General features: G+C 56.5%; 1 pseudogene; it reads right to left on the reverse strand.

Annotated features, from left to right (window-relative positions):
- Positions 1–4140: 4140 nt before the first annotated feature.
- LOC119112396 (ankyrin repeat domain-containing protein 13C-B-like) overlaps positions 4141–12010 on the reverse strand; it is an 11468-nt pseudogene continuing 3598 nt past the window's right edge.

The raw sequence follows: 12010 nt of genomic DNA on the forward strand, positions 1-12010 counted from the left end.
ACCAATTTCAGGCCCTTCTCCACAAGGCCTAATTTCGAGTTGTTTCTGAGAAGACTTACATTTAGAAGGCCCACGTTCAGAAGACCTACGCTCTTCTTTCCGGCGGCCTGCCTGCGCAGTGAGCGTGTTTAGAGGGCATGCCTCCGAAAACCTTGTGCGCAACAGGCCAACTCGTGCACGGCTTGTGCACAGGTCTTCTGCCACACGCCTGTGATCTCAAGGTCTACTTGCACTGGGAAACAGGGCCACCGGTTCACCTCATTTTTCCATGTTTCTTGCGTTAGGTACGTTTATGGAGAGGAGTGAAAAAAACAACTTGAATAACCCTCGATGCCCCTCCAGCCCTTAGCCTCCTCTCGAGTGTGCAAGTAAGACCCTCTGAACATCGGGCTTCAGGAAGTACGCTTCCTGAACAGAAGCCCCTACAAGTACGTTCAAACTACTTACAAGTACGTGCAAGTACGTAGAAGTACAGTACGTTCCTTGTGCAAATACAAGTGCAAGCGCGTCCTCTACGCACGTGCAACTACGTCCTCTTAACACGGAGGTTCCGAAAGTAAGCCGTCTGAACACGACCATAGTGTATGCAGACCTGAATTCAGGCCTCTTAAAAGCAGCGGTTTGGAACGTACGTCAGCTGAACAACGATCTTCTGAACTCAGTAAAGCTATGAACGTAAACCTTCCGAGAGCACGTCTTCTGAAAACAGACCGTCTTAACGGAAGCTTTTTCCAGGAAACTTACCTTTGGAAGGAATACATTCAGAGTCTATTCTCAAAGCCTTTCGAGAGCGGCTGGTTTCAGAAAGCCTTTTTCAGGAAGTCTCCTTTTAAAAGGCCTAGCCATATAGCACACTCCAAACATGCCTTCTGTTCATCGAGGCCTGCATCAAGAAAGCCCATTTTCAGAGAGCTCACGACCAGATTACGTTCAGAGAGCCTACTTTCATAAGACATATTAAACTGCCTAGCTCTGCTTAGGTAAAAATTTCGGACACATGGCCGCTGAAAACAGGTCCTTTTAACGTAAGCTAGAAAAGACTTTCTGAAAACAGGCATCCCAAACGTCAAGTTAGGGTCTGGGCCTACCCATCACTCATCACCTACCAAGCGTCAAGTTAGGGTCTGGGTCTACCCATCACTTATCACCTACCGAATGCTCCCTGTTGGCCACAGCCAAGGCAAGAGACGCGATCAACCCAATAACACACTTGATGGCAATGCTGAGGGTTGTATGGTGCTGTATGGTTGTATGGTGCCCACGCGTAACTCGCTTCCGGCAAAAAACGGGGATGCTCAGTCACCCTTAACCCCATGACACTAATCCTTCAATCGACTCCACTGCCAGCAGAAGACATCAGCTTCACTGAAAATTTGTTATCCAATGTATATCAGCGGCATGTGATAAGTCCCGGGAGAGGTCCGGTCGGCGGCTGGGAGGAAGACTTCACTCGACGGACACCTGGGTGGAGCCAATGTTATCGGGTGCCGGTAGTGTAGTGGCTAATGCGTCTGCGTTAAGCACTGCGCGTCTGGGAAACCAGAGGTACAGAGTTCGATGCCCCGCGGTGCCCTGGGTGAGAGGCAGACGAAGCCCTACAGCCCCAGCAGCTGAATACGTCGTTCAGTCCCCAATGACACATGGCTGGAGCCATTAGCGCCAATGCAACATGAACGATGATGTGGGCTGAAGGAGATGGTCGCGTTGGCATGCAAATCTGGCTATCGAAACACTGAGATGCCATTCCATCATTCTTTTTTCTGAGGCATTCCAACGAAGAGAAACAAAATAACTTATGGCATCAGCGGACAATCACAAACCATCTTTAATACCAATCCAATAAGCTTCCTAAATACTAGGTAATTAGATCGTTAACATGTCTTGATTATAAATGCACACACTAAGATCGAAAATATCGTACTGATCATGACCGAGACAAAAAGTTGGTCAACATGTCCAAAATGCTCTTGAAACGTCTCTTGCCTGGGGAAGCCTCCCCTAACACAACCTTACGTAACGCGCCCTCCTCGCGCGCCCGAACACGACGCCGAATGATCACAAAACACTGCTAGCGGAGTCGCGCGCCGTCCATCACAGCACAGTGGACAGCAAGCGTCAGCTCACAACGCGGACCGAACACCCGCCCAACCGACACAGCTGTCTTTGCGGTGGCGTATGTACACGATGGACGCTTCCCAAACAAGCACGGTATGCACGGAATCCCAAAATACGGGTCGATTTCGTTTCAGTACACCACTTTTAAAATCAAATTTACGACGTGTCTGTACAGTGATTGCCACGTTTAAAGCGCCCCTTGAGCAATACACGTTTCACCCGCGTCCCATTCGAAGTAGCGGCTACCTGTCGAGCCACTGGACATGAACCGCCAGGCTCGCCACGCGGCAAGAGCCCGTCGGCTGTATCACCATTCCGACTAGATATCTGGTCGCTTCCAGATGGGGACCTGGTCGGAGATCTCGCCGTCGCGACAACGGGGGTCCGTACATCGTGTCGACAGTGGACTCCCAGTGCCGGCAGAATTGTACCTATCTACTCGCAGCGGTGCGGTGTCCCAGCGGCATGGACCACAGCCCGCCCCAGTCTCTAGCACTACGCTACTGGCGGCAGCTGCTCAGCGGCTGACCGGCAGCTGCCTAGCGGCTGACCGCGTGGCGACGCGGAGCTCTTCCCATTGATCGCATCGGCGTCGCCGGTGGTCTCACAACCGGTTTATGGTGGCGTATCGACCTCGGACATCCGCCCTGCCGCGGGAATGGACCCGACTTTTCACCTATGGCGGGGATTGACCTACCATCTGACCTATCGCGGGCATTGACCTACCATCCGACCTAACGCTGGCATTGACCTACCATCTGACCTGAACGCTGGCATTGACCTAACATCTGACCTTTTGCGGCACATCATTCTGTCCCCAGGGTACACACTGATGGTGATCCGCTAAATGCTCCCCGGCGGCACAGAGCTCTCGCTTCCGGCGGCACACTGAACCAGAAACAGACCCTCAGCGACACCCAGAGCCAACGACCAACATCGGGGCGCAGTCCTCGATACCCAGCTCCGCAAGGATGTTGATTCAACACTCCTTCTCCGGTAGCATGGTAAGCTGACCCCAAACGGCCCCGGCTCCGACCGCCGAGTCCCAGCCGTGGCTTCACCTGACCCGGGAGGTGGGACACCAGTCTGGGCAGCGATCGGCTGGCGCACTCTTTCCCGTGTAGTCACGCTACACGTCCGGTTAGCATGGGTGTGAGTTAACGCCGATGATGTCTGCAAAGCAAGTGGTTTGCAAGTGGCCGATGAAGTCTTACCAGGTGCTCATAAAGCCAGCTATGCCTATTGCTCGTCATTGACGGGCATCGGAGCATTGGCCTCGCTGATTCTAGCAAACTTATGGCCCAGGTCGACTGCCATATATTGCTGGAGAATTTTAGTCCGCATGTCGGCAGCCAGGGTTTTGTTACGGTCAGATGTGCGTGATTCTCCCACCACAACCGGGCGCGATACGTCCTCCTGCGGGGGTCCCGCGTCCGCATGCCCTGTCCTGCGCCACCCAGTCAGCCAGGGTGTTGTTACGGTCAGATGTGCGTGATTCTCCCACCACAACCGGGCGCGATACGTCATCCTGCGAGGTCCCGCGTCCGCATGCCCCGTCCTGCGCCACCCGGTCAGCCAGGCCCCATCCCCCCCCCCCCCCCGACACCACACCGACAGCCAGCATTCAACGCGGTGCTTCTCGGCAGTCGCGTGGGTCTGCGAAGACTCGCCTCGCCGGGCGGGGCTTGGTCTGCGCCGTTCAGTGCGCCGCACGCGACGGGGGCATACTGCGCTCTCTGGCTGCCTCCTCCGCTGCCGCTCACGCAGCCCGGGCTCCGCGGCCAAAGCTAGAAGTGCTCCCGCTGCTCAGCTCGGTGACTCGCCAGCACTCGCTGAAGCCAGCGAAGCCTCGGTACTCTGCTAACGCCAGCGACCCCCAGCTACCCTGCTAAAGCCAGCGACTATTCGGTGTTCTTCGGAGCTGCCAAAGCCAGTGACACGTCAGCTGCTGAGGCCAATGCGTTCCCTGTGCGCCGCCCGAGCAAGCCTCCCCCGTTGCACGCGCCCTTCCTTCGGAGCGCGCGCCTGGGAGCGGGCGCGCCTCCTCGCCGCACCGGTCAGCAGATGAGAACACACAGCTCTGACGAGTAGACACTGCCGATGCCAAACTGGACGGGCAGGTGGACCGTCAGCGGACGGCCGGCGGCGCCCGGCGCCAGCTCGGCCTCAGCGGCGAGCTCGGCCTCGGCCGCCGCCGCCGCCGTCGGGGTCGCGGTCGATGTCGTGCCGCAAAGGTAAACGTCTTCTGGGTGTCATAAGTCGGGGAACCTGCCGGCAGCGGCACAGGTTGTCACAGCAGCCGCCTTCTGAACATATCATGATGCCCGCCAAACACACGATATGGTTTCGATGGCCAGCATTTAATTAATAGCCAATGTTTGATAGAAAACACGCACCCATGGTACGTGGCAGGACCCATTTCGGCAACACGGCTTGCTCGCATCTACCGCTAGCAGCGACACCAGAGCGCATAGTCTTTCAGCAGTAGCTGGCAGACGGCAGCACCAGTCGCGAGCCACTCTCCAACCAGACAGCCCATTACGCCCATCAGAACAGCGCCGACACGGCCACGCCACGCAGCTGTGCGTGTGTTATAACCGGGCAGCACGAGCCACAACCGCGCCGTCGGCGCCGGCAGCGCGGGAGCAGGCCGGCAGCACCGGCGGGACGCCAGCTCGGCGGAGCGCCGCTCACCTGGCCGGGTCCTCCGTGTACTCGGCCGGCACCGTGAACAGGTGGCTCGGGTGGCTATCCTCGAAGTAGAAGTCTTGGAAGGTGATCTGGGCGGTGATGGCCGGGATCAGTGGGATATCTGCGGCGGGCGACAACTCAGTCAACGATCAGGACAACGGACAGTAGTCCCAGTGACACACCAATATGGGCCAGAGTATGTCCGACGCCACCAGCCTACGAAACAAACCAAGACGAAAACAAATCTATCGTGAGAAGCCGTCCCTTTAACCACCGGCATGCACGTGGCAGAAGCCACACCAGGCCAAGTGAGTGGATGTTGCTATTGCACGACTCTGCATGTAGACCAGAAGCCCCGTCAATAGACTCTAGCTGTATCTGACAGATATCCAGTCCTTTCATGATCCAAAACGTTATAGATGCTTTCCTCACAAGTTACATGAGCACATCTGCATATAGGTTGGTGTCCTACAACTGTGAAGCACTCGTTCTGCCGCGAGGGAATCAGACACGGAATAGTCACCTAGCTTGACAGGAAATCGGGTGGGAGTTTACATTGGACGAACTGCTTGAGCTTGCTGAAGTGCTGAAGGGCGCCACGACGTCCAAAACGTCCAGTAGCATGCTGACTGTCAGTGGGAACTGCTGACTCTGCACACCGAGGTCCGTACCATGTTAGCGCACTGATACGCATACGCACGCATAATATACAGCCTCGCCGCGATCACGGGCAAGCCAGTTTCACAAAACATCTAATTGTACGTGGGTTTTAATAGCACATCCGCAGGTGGGCACACTGACCTGGCCCACGCTCGAGCCAGAGCCACACTCCGGGGAGCACAGTATCCGTGCCGCACCGCTACACGAAAGCAACTGTTGGTACCGCCTTCTACTGGTCACAACAGCACTGCTGGAAGTACGAGTGCCCCCCTCGAGAAAACAAATGGTCCCTGGGTCAAGGATATCCTGAGCACCCTATGTCACCCTCAAGCGACTGACTACCGCCGGCCAGCCGGCTCTCCTGGCCAGAGCTGGCCGCCAGCGGACAGCGACGAGACCCCGCCGCGCCCGGGACAACAGCCAGTCGGCGTTCATTCTGACCAGCCCCCGGCGCTGATTGCGGCCCCAGCCCGGCCGGTTGCCGTTCGCCACGCGTCCATCAGCGCTCACTGCGTACCTCGTGATGCCGATTACGACCAAACTTCGGCCGAGCGACGATTCCGACCCAGGCCCGGCCGGCGCTGATTCTGACCGAATCCCGACACCAGCACAGCCCCTGAACCGAATTCAGCCGACGCGCAGCCCCTCTAGACCTCGGCCGGCTCCAGCCTGAGCACCACACCATGCCAGCGTGGCGTTCTTGAAGCGCTTGCAGCTGACTTTGGAGATGATGGCCGCGGCCCGACGTGCGGCGCGTTGGCCGGATCAGCCGTCAGGTACTCCTCCCAGGAGATAGCCGGCGCCGCCGGCGGCTCCAGCGAGGTTCGGTGCGGCGGCTGCGGCACGGCGCCGCCGGTCAGCCGGCCGACGCACAGACGACCAGCGCGACGGACAGGCCCACGGCCGGGGAGCGTCCGCAGCCGGCCAAATGGACCGCGGTGGGCCACCGATCTCCGGGGTCAACGCAGAAGCACCCGCGCACGCTCATACGGACGGCATATGTCCGCATTCGCGCAGCACCCCACAGTGGTACTTCATGGCCGAGAGCACAAAACTACTTGATCAAACAGGGCATGGAAAAGCATGCCCATGATACTCGCGCCCCCAGCCAGCCGTCAGCCAAGGATCCCGACAGCTCAGAACAAGCCTCTCCCATACCCATGACACTCGCGTCCTCAGCCAGCCGTCAGCCAAAGGCCCGACAGCTCAAAACAAACCTCTACCATGCCCATGACACTCGCGTCCTCAGCCAGTCGTCAGCCAAGGAACCCACACAGCTCAGAACCGAACCTCTCCATGCCCATGACACTCGCGTCCCCAGTCAGCCGTCAGCCAAAGACCCGACAGCTCAAACAAACCTCTCCCATGCCCCGACACTCGCGTCCCTCAGTCGGCCGTCAGCCAAGGCCACCGACAGCTCAAAACAAGCCTCTCCCATGCCCATGACACTCGCGTCCTCAGCCAGCCGTCAGCAAGGGCCCCCGACAGCTCAGAACAAACCTTTTCTCATGCCCATGACACTCGCGTCCTCAGCCAGCCGTCAGCCAAGGACCCCGACAGCTCAGAACAAACCTTTCTCATGCCCATGACACTCGCGTCCCCAGTCAGCCGTCAGCCAAGAACCCCGACAGCTCAAACAAACCTCTCCCATGCCCATGACACTCGCGTCCTCAGCCACCCGTCAGCCAAGGACCCCCACAGCTCAGAACGAACCTCTCCCATGCCCGTGACACTAGCGTCTTCAGCCGGTCGTCAGCCAAGGACCCCGACAGCTCAAAACAGACCTCTCTCATGCCCATGACACTCGCGTCCTCAGCCAGCCGTCAGCCAAAGGCCCGACAGCTCAGAACAAACCTCTCCCATGCCATGACACTCGCATGCCTCAGCCGGCCGTCAGCCAAGAACCCGACAGCTCAGAACAAATGACACTGCAAACCAACTCCCAACGCGCGTTCCATGCGTTCAGCCCGCTGTAGGCCGGCGGGCAGCCTGCGCAGCCGCGCGGCGTCGGCGCGTCCCCACCTCTCGGATCTCCTCGGTGTCTAGCTGGTGGGCACTGCCGCGCGTGATGGTGTCCATCAGCGCCTTGTTCTTCTGCAGGTCCTCGGCGGACAGGTGCTCGCGCCGCTTGCGCGTCTCCAACACCACGCCATGCACGTCATAGAAGTCGGAGTCGTACTTGCCGACCATCTCCTGTGGAACAGCGGGGGTCAGCAGCAGCCGTCGTCGTCGCCGTCGCTCAGCCGTCGGCGCGACCCCTCTCCACATCGACAGCCAGGCGCTCTCGATGGCCACGCGCCGGCTCTCGACGGCCAAGCGCTGGCTCTCGACGGCCACGTGACTCTCTACACGGGGTCGGCCGCTTCACCACGACCGTGGCGCCAGACACGCGACAAACAACAGAGGGCAGCGTGCGGACAGGACCGGCGGGGCAGGACGACCAGATACGGACAGAGCAACGGGCCAGACACGCGACAAACAGCGGAGGGCAGCGTGTGGGACACGGCCGGCGGGCAGGACGACAGATACGGACAGAGCAACGGGCCAGACACGCGACAACAGCGGAGGGCAGCGTGCGGACACGGCCGGCGAGGCAGGACGACAATCGGACAGAGCAACGGGCCAGACACGCGACAAACAGCGGAGGGCAACGTGCGGACACGGCCGGCAGGGCAGGACGACAATACGGACGGAGCAAAGGGCCAGACACGCGACAAACAGCGGAGGGCAGCGTGCGGACACGGCCGGCGAGGCAGGACCGAATATACGGACGGAGCAACGGACACTGACCGCTGGCCCAGGTCAGGATGGCAGCACCCTCTTCATGGACACCGCATGCTGTGATAACTCCTACACAGCACACAGCGATTATAGCGCCGGCTTGGCCTTGCAAGCATGTGTCTCATACCTTTCTGTCCGACCGGAAGAACCATCCCTGCTGAGATCGCGTGATGAAAGTGATGGACTTAGTGGACATCTGGGCTGATACAATATCGCTGCCTCTCCTAGAATGTCAATCTCCTCTTCAATCTCCAGCTCCGTCTCCTAAAAAAAATTCAGCGATAGATGCAGAAACACCGAGCAACATAGAACTGGGCAGATAAAAAACAGAGTGCAGAACTGGCATTGGGGAAACCTGATCTGAAGAAAAACGATTAGCACGGGCTCTTAAACCCATCAGTTCATCACAACCTGCCGTGTAACTCATAACTCCAAAACTTTTATGCAGATTTTTGCATAGCCCAATCCAACCACGGCGATGTTAACCCAACGGAAATTTAGTAAACAACACAATGCCGCCTACACACTCGGGCGATCCCAGAAAAAAAACACACAAAAAACATCGCGGGTAAGCCTGTGCATCCCTGAAATGTGCTCGGGCGCTCTGTCTTACCTCATACCGCACTGTCTGGTACACGCGCAGCTTGTTGTCCAGCACGCACAGCGACTGGAGGGCGGCGCGTCGCCGTTGAAGAGGAAGCTGATGTCGCCGCGCTCCCACTTGAAGTCGGCGAAGTCCACCAGCGTGGTGTCCAGCCGGATGGAGGCGCCGCGCTTGTAGATCTTGCACGTGTCCGAGGGCAGGATCCGGTGCAGCAGCGGCACTGCGGCCGGGGCGGGCACGGCGCACTCAGCCGGGGTGTCGCACGTACCGACATCGTACAGCGGACACGCATGGTATTAATTCGACTGGGAGGGCATACTGTGACTTCCTTACGAGGTGTACAAATGATGCAGATAAAAGTAAGTGAATATGCATGAATTTACGTATATATTCACAAAATGCACCGATATGCTCCTCGTAAACAAAGAGAGCTATTGCAGATCGCCATGGTTATGATGATGATCAAATCTGGACTAGAATCGTGGAAAATCTTGCGAAATGCAAGATGTTTCACGCGTTCCAAAATTTACGTAACTGACCATGAGCAGTTTTCACCTAAATATGCCAACGGTGGCCGGCTGTCACTGAAAGGCCACCACCGCACACTGGGCTTGCACCTGCTGAAGTCTGTCGCCACCGCGAGCTCGGGACACACACAAGAGAGACTCACCCCAGGTCTGGAAGTCCCACTTGATCTCCATGTAGAAGTCGGGGATCTGGTGGAGGGCGGCCACCAGCGCCGGCCGCCGCCGGTCCATCTGCTCCCGTGACTGGCTCTTCAGCTTCCGCAGCAGCGACGACACTGGCGGGCGGCGCGGATGGTCAGACGCGCCCCCCGCCCGCTACACCCAACAGCACCCGACCACACACGCAGGTCACATCGCCTAGTGTTCCCGACAGCTGCCACTGTCAACAGCCGCCGACGGGCCGCTCCACCAGCCCACTCTCTCGCCCTCCTCGGCCCGTGGCGTGCCGCGCTATCACGGCAGCAGCCCTGCCTCACCACACAGCCGCCCTAATGAGCCCGCCCGCCGTGTCGGGCCGGGACGGCCGGCCCCGCCGCCTGCCAGTCCGGCTCCGACGGCCGTGTCGGGCTCCGACGGCCGTGTCGGGCTCAGACGGCCGGCCCCGCCGCCTGCCAGTCCGGCTCCGACGGCCGGTCCTGTCGCCTGCCGTGTCCGGCTCCGGCGACCGGCCCGCCCCTGCCGTGTCCGGCTCCGGCGACCGGCCCCCGCCTGCCCGTGTGGCCCGTCGTACCTGTCTGCCGGTCGCCGTAGCTGATGGCCTCGGCCAGCGGGCTCCAGCCATGCGTGTTGCGGATCTTGACGGTGGCGTTGCGGGCCAGCAGCAGCATGGCGATCTCTGGCGGCAAGTCGTCACCAGACGTCGCAGTACGGAATATGTGCGGCCGCGGGGCCTAGCTACCACCGTCAAGTGACGGCAGCGAGCGAGCGGAATGCATAACACAGTAGGCGTGAAGGCTGAATCATTGCAGTTATGTTACCTGGTTTGAAATGCTGACAACATAACTTGATTTAAGGTTATTCAGCAATCAGTGTGGGGGTGGGGGTGGGGGGAGGGGGGCAAACAAGAATGAAAATCAGCATATCAGAGCACATCTCAGTCACCATTACACTTGGATGAATTCAGGCTTCATAATACAATCAAGGACATAGATTACTGGCATGCATTGGGTAGGGTGGGAGGTGGTTTTTATGGTCCCTGCAAGTATGTGTTAAAAGGTACTCACCTTTCTGGCCCAGCATAACTGCTAAATGAAGTGGCGTATTCCCTGGAAAGTGTGAAAATAAAATGAGGTGGTGTATTCCCTGGAAAATTTGAAAATGACATCATTCCAGTATAGTCCATGAAAAAATACAACATACAACTGGAATTAAAATAAGCTATGACCACTTGGGAATGGGAAATTCAACAAGTACATGACAACAGTGGACAGTTATCAGTGCCACATGGTACACAATATGAAAGCAGACAATTTTGAAAATCTCAAACAAAGGCAAGGCAAAAAAAGCACAGAATGTGGAGTCAAAATCGATGCAGAGTCTCTTACCATGCATATCCTTTTCATCAATGTCATGATGCCTGAGCAGGTGAGGAATTTTCTTTATTTTTCCTTTGTACACACACTCATGAAGTGGAAACTCAACCTTTGAAGATGAGCCTGGTTCAGTGCCATCAGAGCTTCCTACAGATGGTGGGTTGAGTTATTTGGCTAGCTGCCATCATTTTACTTGCAACTCAATGACCATTGACATGAGAACATAGACTTCTTTCTTTGTTACTGGCCAATCCATCCAGCAATTCCTGTGAGCAGGAAACAGAACACATGGTCAAAGCAGTTTCCAAAGCAGAAATACATATCAACAATAGTTAAGTAGCATGCTTAATCAGAGCAAGTGAAGGAACTTGTTAGCAATAGGCAAATACTATGCTTTTAAGAAAATTTTAACTTTATAAAGCAAGGGCTGTGTGCATGCTGCAATGATATTGCTGTCATGCTCATAAGCAAATGAATTTTGGAAAAGTCATACCTATACAAAGCCTTTGTCATCACTTTGTCCTGTCACATGCAGAAAATGGCATCCTTTAACAGATAAGTGGCTCACAGCATTATCAGCAAATATGTGCAACACAGCCCTGGTGCTCGCAAACCTGCTGTTTGTAATTTGTAAAGCTGGGATGGGTTGAGTTTGGTTGGCTCAGATTAAATCTGATTGGGTTGGGTTGGGTGGGTGGGTTGGGTTGGGTGGGTTGGGTTGGGGTTTGGGTTGGATTGGACTGGGTTGGCCATGTTGGATTAGGCTAGGTTGGGCTAGGTAAAGTTGAGCTAGGTTGGGCCATACCAATTTAAACCATGCTAATCCATGAGGTTAGTTTAGGTTTGGTCACATTACATCAGTTAGGACACCACCAGTGCCATACCTGCTGTATGGTTCCACAAAGATCAATATTGGGCAGCAGGTTGGGCATGACAAATGCAAAAAGAACATGATAGGCAGATTACAAGCATGACTCTATGAGGATTCCCTGTATCATGAGCTACTTTCATGAAAATATTTTCTACTTCCATGAAAAAGGCCCAGGTCCTTCAAGCTCCTGTCCTTTGGCTTATCTTCTGTCTTTGATATGCAGCCATCC

Source organism: Pollicipes pollicipes, unplaced genomic scaffold, assembly GCF_011947565.3.
Source record: "Pollicipes pollicipes isolate AB1234 unplaced genomic scaffold, Ppol_2.1 Scaffold_7261;HRSCAF=8764_pilon_pilon_pilon, whole genome shotgun sequence".
Taxonomy (NCBI): domain Eukaryota; kingdom Metazoa; phylum Arthropoda; class Thecostraca; order Pollicipedomorpha; family Pollicipedidae; genus Pollicipes; species Pollicipes pollicipes.